We start from the raw sequence: 12,727 nt of genomic DNA on the forward strand, positions 1-12,727 counted from the left end.
AACTGGTTACACTGTGCCAATTTTAGAGTTAGATCCTGTTAGACCCTCTGAGTGAGGATTCTAACACATCGAGAGGCACACCCCAAAGACTCAGAGTCCAGACCAGCTGATGCAAAAGCAAGAGGATTTATTCGGCGTCTGCACAGACGGGCCTCCTGAACTCGGGAGTCCAGAGAGCGCCCCCAGCACAGAGCCACACGGTTTATATACCCGCAGCGACCAATCAAAAGCACTATAGTGTCCATGCACACAGCAGTCCAATCCGTGAGCTGATCATGTGAAAGGCATGCGTCTTCTGTCCAATCAGCTATGGGATCACATGGGAGGCATGCACACAGCAGTCCAATCCGTGAGCTGATCATGTGAAAGGCATGTGTCCTCTATCCAATCAGCTACGGGATCATATGGGAGGCATGCACCTCGTCGCCATTTTGTTGTTTACTTCTTCAGCAGTTCCTTTCCCTGTCAGCGCCATCTTGTTCACCCTGAGGGGGACGACGTCTCGCTCCCTTCGTTCCCTTGGAGGGAGAGCAGCCTCCCTCTTCCCACACTGTTATCTGAGTATTAGGAGGCATATAAACTGGGTTAGGTCTTAGCACAGCCAGGCACAAGTGTCGCTGCTAGCTAAGCATAGGGTCCCTTATTTTTATAGCTGCACCTAATTTTAGCTCTGGGGGAAAAAGTTTAGGGCTGTAATTTTTAAACTTTATTTGGGGCAAAGGTGACTTCTTGTTTTTAATAGTGTTAGCTTAAGTCACTCCATCTTGGTTTGATTTTTAAGGTTCTTCAATCCTATAAGCTCTTTTCTGACTATTCATTTGTTCCAAATTATGGGATGATTTAATATACTCTTATATTTAAGTTTTTTTATTGTGATTTATTCAATGACCTAAGAGATTTTGTGTTCTGTCGAAGTAATCTATTGTGTTCTCTACTCTGTCAAGTTCTGATTGTTGGAAAGCATTGAGTCTTAAAAAGTTAAAATTATTTTTATGTACTTATTTAAAAATATTTGATCACTTTATCATTATGATTAAATCTGGTCTAAAATTGGTAAACTCACTCTGACTAAATGGATGGCTATTATTTCATAATGTTAAGCAATTTCACTTTAACCAGATACTTTAAGTCCTCTTGGCACCTTTAACAGACTTTATGAAAACCAAGGTTCTGAATTCTTTGGAATTTAGTATTTCCAGTTGGGCCCCTGGAAATGTCAAAGGATCTATCTCTCATCTTGTAGAGATCACAACCAATTAGAGCTATTTGGATTATATTGTAAGTGTTTCCAAGATGTGAAATGATGCTAAACTTCCATTATGAGCATTTTTTTTCCAGCTGCTCCAATCTCTGGCTTGCAGGCAAGAATCTTTAAAGAGGGACTGACAAAGTCTCAGTCAAGCTAACCCTGAATAACCAGGCATTGCCATTTCAAAACGTAGATCAAATGGAGGTCCAGCCAAAAGGGAGGAAGAGTTCCAAAAGAGACTTAGAGGCCGGCTCCGCGGCTCACTAGGCTAATCCTTCACCTAGTGGCGCTGGCACACCGGGTTCTAGTCCCAGTCGGGGCACCGGATTCTTTCCCTGCTGCCCCTCTTCCAGGACAGCTCTCTGCTATGGCCCGGGAGTGCAGTGGAGGATGGCCCAAGTGCTTGGGCCCTGCACCCCATGGGAGACCAGGAGAAGCACCTGGCTCCTGCCTTCGGATCAGAGCAGTGCGCCAGTCGCAGCGCGCCAGCCGCAGCGGCCATTGGAGGGTGAACCAATGGCAAAGGAAGACCTTTCTCTCTGTCTCTCTCTCTCACTGTCCACTTTGCCTGTCAAAAAAAAAAAAAAAAAAAAAAAAAAGAGAGAGAGAGAGAGACTTAGAGACGATTGCAGACAGTTATGTGGCAGATACTAGACAGCTGGGTTTCAGGACCCCAAGAAAGCTCTAGGATCCACAGGCTACACGTTGAAAATTCAGAAGCCCAGAAAACTCAGATGAATCTGAAAACTCAATTTTGAGTTAGCTGGTAAGTTCTAGTATAAACTTATAGGTTGGCCCGTGCTGCAGCTCACTAGGCTAATCCTCCGCCTGCGGCGCTGGTACTCCGGGTTCTAGTCCCTGGTGGGGCACCAGTTCTGTCCCAGTTGCTCCTCTTCCAGTGCAGCTCTCTGCTGTGGCCCAGGAGGGCAGTGGAGGATGGCCCAAGTGCTTGGGCCCCTGCACCCGCATGGGAGACCAGGAAGAAGCACCCGGCTCCTGGCTTCGCATCGGCGCAACGCGCCAGCCATAGCAGCCATTTGGGGGTGAACCAACTGAAGGAAGACCTTTCTCTCTGTCTCTAATTCTGCCTGTCAAAAAAAAAATAAATAAATAAACTTACAGGTTACACAGTGACACTAGTTAAACCCAGCAACCCAGAGCCATAACTCACTGTCTACACTGTGAAAATCCTGAAGACTAAGGATGGCAGAGATGTCTGCCACAACTTCTCCTTTAAGTCAGGCTTAGATATAAGTAAGCACTAGTTAAAACACCGGTTAAATCTAACAGCCCAGGAAGTCAGGCTAAGCCATCAGGGAGGCCTGACTTGCTGCCTCATTTCTCCTCTTTTCCAGAAGGGAAGCTGACTGTTCCACAGGACTCTCCACTGTGATTTACGGTTTGATCCAGACCTTACAGGAGGAATGACTGAACTTTTCTGTAATAGTGCCTAGCCACAATACAGAGGACCAGACAACGTAGCCAGAAAATGACAGTTTCAACTATGAGATGATTTCACAGTTAGAGTTGTTCTCCTGTGAGCATGGCAAATGGGCAGAACTCCCCTCTTAAACCAAATTGAGGGGGACATAGAACATTTTAATGATGACTTCAAACTATATAGACAGGTCACCACATTGGATCTTACCTGAAAGGTCAGAGTTCTCCTCATGGGCACGGTTTTAAGTCACAGGGAAACACTAAGTATCGGAATTTGCCCATGACCATAGCTTTCTAACTCATCCTCATGGTATTAAAAGAAATCTTCAAAAATTAGGGATGGGACTGAGCGTCCCCTTGACTTACATCGTAAAGGCTGCCTCCGTGGTCTACTTCAGTAGAGACCAGGACAAAGAGGAGTGAGCTAGCAGAAGCAGCAATGTAAGGATAGGTGGCAGGCCAATTACAAGGAGAACCAACAAGGCCAGGCCACCCCAAAATGGCCCGTGTTTTCAACATAAGGAGTCAGGGCATGGGGCAAGCAGCTGTCTGGACAGAATTTGGTTTCTGAACAGCCCTGTCAGCTCTGCCAAGAGCCACGTCACTGGAAACAGAACTGCCCTGGGGGTCAAGGACTCCTGGGTCAGAACTGCCGACCCTGTTGGCCCAAAGCTAAAAGGCCCTTCATTCCGCCCAGTTTCCAAAGTAACGATTGCTATTGCGGGGATGACCTAGGGTCAGTGATGCTGCAGGTCAGACTGTACATTTCCATTTAGAAACACTGCCTATTCTGTCCTAGCCTCCTGTTCACACCAGCTCTCCTCCTAGTCCAGCCATGTAACAGGACTAACCGGATGCCTTCCTTAAGGAGGTTCCCACCTCCCCTGGAATGTCTTGTCCAGCACCCCATGGATGGGTCTGGGCCTCACACATACCTGGCCAGGGCTAAAAGTCCACCCAGTTATTATTAAGCCTAAAAAGCCCCTCCCATCAGTTCATATTTGCCTTTAAATGAATTAAAAAAAAAAAAAAAACCAGGGCAAAGAGTAACAGCTAACTTGGACAGTCCTGCACCTATTTGGACAGGCCCTCACAGAGGACTTAAAGGGCCTATCTCCTGAGTGGGGTACAAAACAATCCAGAATGCAGATGGTTTACTTGTCTGTTCCCCTCACCAACCCCAGACTCTGCTAATTCATACTCAGCAACCCTTTGTCCTGGAGCAGGAGGAGGTGGAGGAGGAGAAACAGAGGGAAGAACAGGACCCCTCTCCCTTGTAAGCCCCAGTCTTCTGAATACAGACTGCACGCTCAGCACTCGGCTCTCTGCTGAGCCTCCCGCCTGGCCTGCCAGCTGTATTCTCGCCATTTAACCATGTAACCTTGGTTTCCCCAGGCTGAGCGGGCACTCTCAGATTCTGTCTCATCTGTTCTGACGGACGCTCTACCCCAGTAAATTTTACTATCTTTCTTACCACTAAGGGGAAAAAAAAGTCATTGAAAAAGGGAGTAGAATAATGATCACTAGCGACTAGGAAGCAGGGTCCCCCTTAGAGAAAAGTTAGCCAATGAGTACCAAAATACAGCCAGATAAGAGCAATCAAGTGTTGTACAGCACAGGTTAATGACAGCCTTCAACAATTTATGATGCATTTCAAAATAATTAGAAGAGCCTGAAAGTTTCCAACACAAAGAAATGATTGAGGACATGTAAATGCTAATTTCTCTGATTTGAGCATTATACACAGCACACATCTATTTAATTATCATAATATATTCCATAAGCACAAAAGGAAATTTACAAGTCCATGGAAACTTCCTACCATGAAAACACCATTCATGGATTTCAAAGTCTTTGCACCAAAATAATTTTAATTCCAGTATCCCATGAACTTTTTGACTTACTCTCATATGCACAAGTATGTCATTAAAGCTTTAAAAATATATATAGAAAAGGCCTACCTCTGGAAAAACAGTACTCATTTCTAAATTGCTCACACACAGCTATTTGAAGTATGTCCTGAGGTTAGCCATCTAGTGCTATTTTGTTTTTACCAAAAAACAAGCATGAGCACCATGTCTGGAAGGCACCAGATCTACGTCCTCTTGGATTATGAGACCAACCAGTCTCTGCTTTCAGGAGCAGCAAGCAAACGTACAGAACCAAGTCCTGTCTAACCACGCAAATGAGCTCTTCCACTGGCTGCCTGCCTCCTAGCTACACCCTTCAGTCTGCTCAGTCCACCTCTAGGGACAATGCATACTGGGATCTTTCAGAGGAACCACACATGCCCTGACATCACCTGTCACCTGTGGGTAGACCCTAACCTCCCACTGCATTTTAGTGATGTCGGCACTGTGACTCTGGGACCACCCACACTCGCTTGGTCATTTAGTCCACACTACTTCCTGCCAGCCCACTAGCACTGGATCATGAAGGTGTGGGGCGGCCAGGCCCCTCACACAGCTCCCACTCTGGTGGGGAGACAGACATTAGACAAATGAGGCCATTTCAGAGAGTGGTAAGTACTGAGAGGACGGAAATGCAGGGTGACAGATGCACCGTGACTCCTGTGTGGGCCGCACGTGCTGGGGCAGCCAGGCAGAGCCCCTTTAGTGAGGTGATGCTTGCACATGACTGAACCTTCATCACGCTGAAGCAGGGCCTCAGGAGACACAAGACCGACTTTGTCAGTCCTCCTACTGGCCCAGCTACACCCAGGCAGAGGGTGGCAGATCCTGTCAAGCAGATGGACTTGCACTCGGTTGTCAGAGTCCTAATAGAAATTACAACGAGCACAGCCACAGCAGTGCCATTTAACAGAACGATCAATGACATACAAAGATTTTACAAAGATCTGGCTCCGACTGTGTGACAAACACTTGCAAACAGTTGTACGTAACTGTGTTAAATATTCAGTGTTGAACACTGCAGTTCCTCAAGGCAGGGGAGGGACATCCTTTTGGGAATGTCCTCTGCCCAAATCCACAACTTACCCAAGGGAGCTGGGAGGAACATTATTTTATTGAAGCCACAGCTACTTCAGGTGTTCTTCTCTGTTAGTTACAGACAGCCCAGCCTAGCCCAGCCTGTATGAGTTAAGGCTGCCTGAACCCTGAAAAATCCTTGGACTCCAGGCAGAGTCTGGAGCAGCCTCCTGAGCTGGGGTACCGAGAGGCGTTGTCCTGTGTTGGGGTAGGGCTGGGCGGCCTACACTCCCTCTAGTAAAAGGCCAGCTCCTGCAAAGTCTTTGGATGTCACAGGGGACAGCAGGTTAATGCCAGGTACGGTGGGTGGGCTCTCTCAATGGCCATCCCACCTGCCCCCTAGTTTACTTCTGTATTAGAGAGTCTAGAAAGCTGACTTCCACTTCTCAGGGTGCTGTGCAGCTACAGCGCTGGCATCTAGTGGGGTTCCAGTTTCACCTGGAGGACATCATCCAGGGGTCTTGGCGCTGGACCCGAGCAGTGCGAGGCAGCAGGCACAAGCAGGCCGTGACAGCTGGAGATAAACTCACAGGCAGATGCAGCTGGTTCTGCTGTGGCTGCCACGGCAGTTGTGGGCACCCGGTCTCTAATTTCCCAGGTGCCACAGAGTGGGAAGGGACAGCTGAGGTGCTTCTGCTAAAATCCTAATGTGGCAGGTTGCTAACTTCACTGTACATCAGAATCACCAGGAACACTTGTTCAGACACAGATTATGGGGGCCCACCCCCAGAGTTTCTCACTCACAAGGTGCAGCCCAAGATTATGCCTTTTCTATCAAGTTCCTTGGTGGCACCCACGCTGCTGCTGCTGGCTGGGAAGCTACCAGACTACTCTTTTTTTTTTTTTTTTTTTTTGACAGGCAGAGTGGACAGTGAGAGAGAGAGAGAAAGGTCTTCCTTTGCCGTTGGTTCACCCTCCAATGGCCGCCGCGGCTGGTGCGCTGCAGCCAGCGCACCGCGCTGATCTGAGCAGGAGCCAGGTGCTTCTCCTGGTCTCCCATGGGGTGCAGGGCCCAAGCACTTGGGCCATCCTCCACTGCACTCCCTGGCCACAGCAGAGAGCTGGCCTGGAAGAGGGGCAACCGGGACAGAATCCGGCGCCCCGACCGGGACTAGAACCCGGTGTGCCAGCGCCGCAAGGCGGAGGATTAGCCTAGTGAGCCGTGGCGCCGGCCCAGACTACTCTTTGAAAGTACAATCTATTTCTCCCGCTGCACTGTTCCTATGTGTAACCTGCAAGCCCTTCCAGGCAATTCCATGAATCAAAGCCCTCTCTGCTTAAACTGGCTTGAGAGGATCCTGTTGCCAGCAACTTCAACCCTTGATCCATCTAACACCCTGAGTCGCATCTGCTGACACTCTCAGCACTCCTGCGATTCTCTACGGAATCCTCATCTTCTCTGCAGTGAGCCCTGTGCCACCACCACTGGTCCCTGGCTGTCTCTCGTAGATTCTCATGACTGACGCTGACGGGCACGGGGACCCAGCAGAGGCCCTTCCACTGCACAATCACATCTGACCAATCCCCACTTTCTCTTAAGATAATCCAACCAGGAATCTCCAAGGAAGAACACGGTTATGGTCTACCATCCCAAAGGCACAACAGTATCTTGAATTTTTACACGGGGAAAAAAAAGTAAAGAAATAACCAAGTCTTTGATTAGCCAAAAGTTATGGGCCAGAGATGGGCTTCAGACTCCATTTTAAGATTTGATCCTCTTTTTTTCTTTTCCTGGTAAAGTATCTTAATGTGGAATTTATAATAAAAATGACCTAAAGGAGCCCTCTCTGAAGGGTATAGGAATGTGTAAGATGGATAAAATGGCATCTTGCTAGACATGTCCATTTAAAAATTGGTTAAAAGATATTATTTACCCAATGAACCATAAGGGCTGGGAAAAAATTCCAACACAATAACAGTCCCTCAGGTAAATGCCCCTTGAGACAGATTTTTAAATGTGTATCATTTATTTGATAAAGCATTGAGGTCTATGCAGAGAGGAGCTACGGTCTGCTGCATAAAGGAGGCCTTCAGACAGCTTTAAAAATGCATACTCTTTACACCCAAATGCCGAGAGAAAATCCCAGCGCGAAGCGGTTATTAGGACCAAAGAGCAATCACCTCTCACAACCAGGCGGCACAGTGGGTTGAGCCGCTGCTTGCAATGCCGGCATCCCATGTGGGAGTGCCAGCTCCAGTCACGGCTGCTCTGCTTACAGGCCAGTCCACCTCAGAGGCAGCAGGTGATGGCCCAAATACTTGGGTCCCTGCCATCCACATGGGGGACCCGAACAGAGCTCTTGGCTCTTGACTCCAGCCTGGCCCGGTCCCAGGCATTGTAGCCATCTGGCTAGTAAACCAGCAGATCCAAGACTGACACTTCTCTTTCATGCCGATAGATAAATAAATCTTAAACACACCCTCCTCCCAAAATCAAATACAAGAGGTAACACAGCCAGTGCATTTAAAAATTTTTTTCTCCTAAGTACTTATATAAATGATCACTACTCGCTTCAGGGGCCTGGGCTGAGGGAGGGCCTGATTTCCCCTATGAATAAAAAAAATCGGACAGACAGGAGCGAACTCTCGTGGAGTTCAGGCTGGCGCAAGCGTCTCAACCTCTCCGTCTCGTCAGAATCACCTGGGGAACCTTCCCCAGCCACACTGGGGTGAGAGTGGGATGCTGATTGCTCTGAACTCCCAGAGTGATTCTCACCTGTGGTCTGGGACGAGCCCCACCAGGCTGGATAGAGAATCTCAAGCTCAGAGACTCCAGACTGCTTGTCCAGGATCACATGGGAAGCCTGGGAGAGAACCCAGGTGGGTTTTATTTTGTCCGCAATTTCAAGCTTTCTTCCATTGTACCCACATTTCAGATATTTAAGCAGTGGACAGGAGCCACATAGCCACACCACCAAACACTGAGAAAGCACAAGGGGTAAAACCTACTTCCATTCCCTACGTATCAGAACAGTTAGCGCTTCCTTACAGTCTCCGAGATCCTGCTTTTTTCTCTATACTGTCTCTATTTGAAACATGAGCCACTATGTTTGCCTATTTTTAAATTTTATACTCCAAGTATTCAGCCTAACTCTAAAAGTCTCCATTGGGTTTTGTCCTAATCTGTTTTCGGGTGCTCTAACAAAATATCTAAGGCTGACCGAGAAAGAGAGAGAAAGAGAAAGAGAAAGAGAAAGAGAAAGAGAAAGAGAAAGAGAAAGAGAAAGAGAAAGAGAAAGAGAAAGAGAGAGAAAGAGAGAGAGAGAAAGAGAGAAAGAGAGAAAGAGAGAAAGAAAGAAAGTGTGGGGGGTCTGTCGCTATGGTGCCGTGGACTATGCCTCGCCTACGTTGGTGCTGGCGTCCCATATGGGCGTCAGTTCCCATCTCAGCTGCCCCTCTTCCAGTGCAGCTTTCTGCTACGGCCTGGAAAACCAGCAAAAGATGGCCCATGTGCTTGGGCCCCTGCACCCTTGTGAGAGATCTGGAGGAAGCTCCTGGCTCCCGGCTTCCACTCAGCCCGGCTCAGGCCATGGCGGCCATTTGCGGAGTGAACCAGTGGGTAGAGAGCCTTTCTCTCTGTCTCTCCCTCTCCTGACTGTAACTCTGCCCCTCAAATAAGTAAATAAAAGTCTTTAAAAAAAAAAAAATCTAAGGCTTGGAATCATAAAGCAGTTGAGTCATGGTTCTGAAGGCCAGGAAGTTCCGGATGCAGGCTGCTCTGTTTAGGATCTCCGGCTGCATCTTCATAGGCTGGGGAGACAGGAAGAGGAAGAGGTGAGTGCAGGAGCATGCGCAGCAGAGAACCAGGCACCAGCCAGCCTTGCTTTACTAGAAGCTATTCACCAGAGAGCTCCCACAGCTGCCTCCCCGGGTGGACCCCCCCCCCCACCTCCGTGACCCAACTACCTTTAAAAGCCCCACTACATCACAATTGCTATTCCACTAGCAATGATATTTCTTAAAAAAAAAAAAAGCAATAACATTTCTTCTTCTACTTGTTGTTAAGATTTACTTATTATTTGAAAGGCAGAGAGTGAGTGAGCTTCCATTTGCCAGTTCACTCCCCAAATGGCTGGGTGTGGGCCAGGCTAAAACCAAGAGCCACACCATACCACAAAGTGCTTGGGCCATCGTCTGCTGCCTTCCCAGGTGCAGTAGTAGGGAGCCGCCTCAGAAGTGGGACAGCTGGGCCTTGAATTGGCGCTCCGGTATGGGAGGCTGGTGTTGCAAGTTGTGAGCACCTGTGCCGCAATGCCAAGCCCTGGCAATTACATTCCAACATGAGCTTTTCCAGGATGCACCACAGCAGTTTTATATTAATTTCAGAAGTGAAAGTAGTCGCTGAAAACTTCAAGGAATACGAACATGCTCAGGATAGGAAACAAAAGGCCCTTGGCCTCTCCGCCCCAGTGTCTACAGGAAACCTTTTTTGTTCTCTGCACATTTTGTACAATTCTGTCATCTGTTCTTTTTCTTCTACTTAACCAAGTGCTCTGGGCATCTTCCCATGTTAATGCATACTGACCTATGTCACTGGCGGTAGTCCACTGAATAAATGCTCCATAATTCAGCTAACCCATCTCCTAGCGATACATCTAAAAGCCTTCCATCAGAAACAAGCACGTGAACAACCAACAGATTCAGTAACCCCCCATCCTCCAGCTCACACTCCAGTCTGTCTGCTGCTCCAGTAGGGCTGCCTCCCTGAATCCTGCAGACCCAGCCCTCACGCTGTACTCTGAAGATGGAGGGCTGGGGAGGAAGCCTCCAATGGACTCTCCGGCTTATGGTTAAAAAAGAAAGAAAGAAAGAAAGAAAGAACCTGCAAGGAGTGACCCTGATAATTCACCTCACATCCCAGGCAATTCAAGCCCAGGATGCACCTGAACTAAAAACGTGCCCTGGGAAACCCCCATAACTCAAGGACTTTAGGTCTCCTGTGCAGAGTCACCTTTGTTTCCCTAGTCCCGCCTCTTGCTGCTGGGTCAGGAAGGGGAGGCAAAATGTAAACAGCTATTCAGCCACACAGGTGTGCTTCTTGTTTGTTTAAACATCAAAGAAGCAAAGCAAATTGAAACTTGTTGCCCAAAGTTCGAATTTTGCAACAGCAAAATTTCAAAAAGATGCTGTTGAACCCAGAGATGCCACTTGTGGGCAACCCAGCCTAAGAAAATAATCAGGTTTGTGCAGAAATATTGAGAGTCCATGCCCTGAATGCAAACCTCCAGGGCTGGAAGCTAGGATCCACTGTTCACTAGCACATGTCTCCTCCTCTCTGAAGTGGGAGAACACCTGTACCTCCTCACTGGGCTCCCCACACAGAGCGAACGCACATCAGCCTTTTAGAAAAAGCCAGAAGGCTTTGTAAATGTTGGCTTCTATCATCAGTAATAGGGATGGGTTCAGTAATGATGGAGTTTTAGGTGGCCATGGAAATTCACTATAGGAAAATTATTAGGTGTGTCTGCGCTGTACGATTATGAGCTTCTGAAATATTTTTCACATTCTGTGAAGACTTCTACAATAAACACTGATTGATTTTATGATCTAGAATTTTTGTTTTTAAAAAGCATTTGGGACATGTGTGTACTTCAGCCCACACTGCTCCTACTGTCATAGCCGTGTCCACGCTGCCTCAGCTAGAGCGGTGAACCCTTGCTCCGCTCTCTGGCTCTCTCTGGTATGTGTGACCCCTCCCCCAACACTGCTGCCCCCCTACCCCCCTACACCCAAAACCCCCACACCCCCACACACCTTCTCTTCCCAGGTAAGAGTCTATAAATTCACTCAGGCTCAACCATAAAAGACTCCTAAGGCTTCACACATGACGCTAGCTACATGAACACATTTTACCAGGGAATAAGGACACAGGATGAGACCCCTGAGAGTGCAATTTTAGGCAGCATCAAGATAATGCAGGAGGTGTTGAACAGTGCAGGAAGGGAACTGGCCTCCTGATGTCCCTGAAATCAAAACTTGTCGATTTGTTAGGTTGACTCATCCATTCTGTCTCACCTCAGCACCACAGTCAGAGAAAATCCCTATCTCAACCAGTGGGAGAGCTTAGAAAGAGCTAATTCGCCCAGGTGAGAGTTTTACCCTTGAAAAATACAAGACAGGTCCTTAATGAGCACATCAGACAGGGAGGAAGCGTCCTGGGGGGATACTGTGCTGCTGCCTCGGTGTGAACAGGCAAGGCGGGAGGACCTCCCAGAATTACACATGCCTGGCTGGCTGCCCCCGGCGCCCGGCGCATGGAAGGAAGCAAAGATGAACATCCTTCCAAGTTCAAAGGTGCTATCCTGGGAAAAGGAAATGATTAGGATTTACATCTGAGCCCAGGTTTGTAACAAAGAAATTGCTTCATAATTTAAAAATTATTCATTCCTGCCTATGCCATGGCCTCATCCCTGGGGAAGTAGCAAGTCAACTGTATCCAATGAAGGATTAAAGATAATAAATAAAAGAGCGGCAATTAACTGTGCATCCCAATTTAACAGGGCTGGGCTGCTGGGTCATGCCTGAGCGGCTTATCAAATTTAGCTCTATTACTACTGTCTTGTACTTCAATTGATGCCTCTGTGCTTGCTGGCAGGCACGGGTACCATGAGGCTTTTCAGATATAAAAGAATCTGAACGTATGGATTGTTATAGGATTCTATCATTCTTACAGCACATGGCCAAAGTGTTGAAAATGGCAGTTTAATGAGTCATGCAAAGCGGCTCAGTATTCAAAGTCGTGGATTCAATTATTTTCCCCTTCCAAAGGCCATTTGAGTCAGCGTGGTATGGCTGTTTGCTAAGGCCGTGGTTCTCACTTGAATTTTGTGCTTCTTGCCCATTTCCCTGCATTTTTCCTTTCGCAATGACTGTAGCAATCAGTTGAATACACAGATTAATCAATGAAGAACATACAAGCTCCAGGGGAGCAAATGGGTCTTTAAATAGACACAAGCATTTCCAGAGAATGAATTTTTACCTTTATATCCAAAGGGACCTAAGCAATTAAAAGCAGTAACAAAAATAAGAGCTCTTAGCCATGTATTAACTG

At 47.6% G+C, this 12,727-nt stretch overlaps 1 long non-coding RNA gene across 2 annotated transcripts in view; it reads right to left on the minus strand.

The window, feature by feature from the left end:
- Positions 1–8,915: 8,915 nt before the first annotated feature.
- LOC127493735 (uncharacterized) overlaps positions 8,916–12,727 on the minus strand; it is a 45,460-nt gene continuing 41,648 nt past the window's right edge. For both annotated transcript variants that reach the window (XR_007924205.2, XR_007924204.2), the window contains one exon: positions 8,916–9,426. This is a non-coding gene — a long non-coding RNA (uncharacterized lncRNA). The remainder of the gene's footprint in view (positions 9,427–12,727) is intronic.

The sequence above is a fragment of the Oryctolagus cuniculus genome, chromosome 1 (assembly GCF_964237555.1).
Source record: "Oryctolagus cuniculus chromosome 1, mOryCun1.1, whole genome shotgun sequence".
Taxonomy (NCBI): Eukaryota; Metazoa; Chordata; class Mammalia; order Lagomorpha; family Leporidae; genus Oryctolagus; species Oryctolagus cuniculus.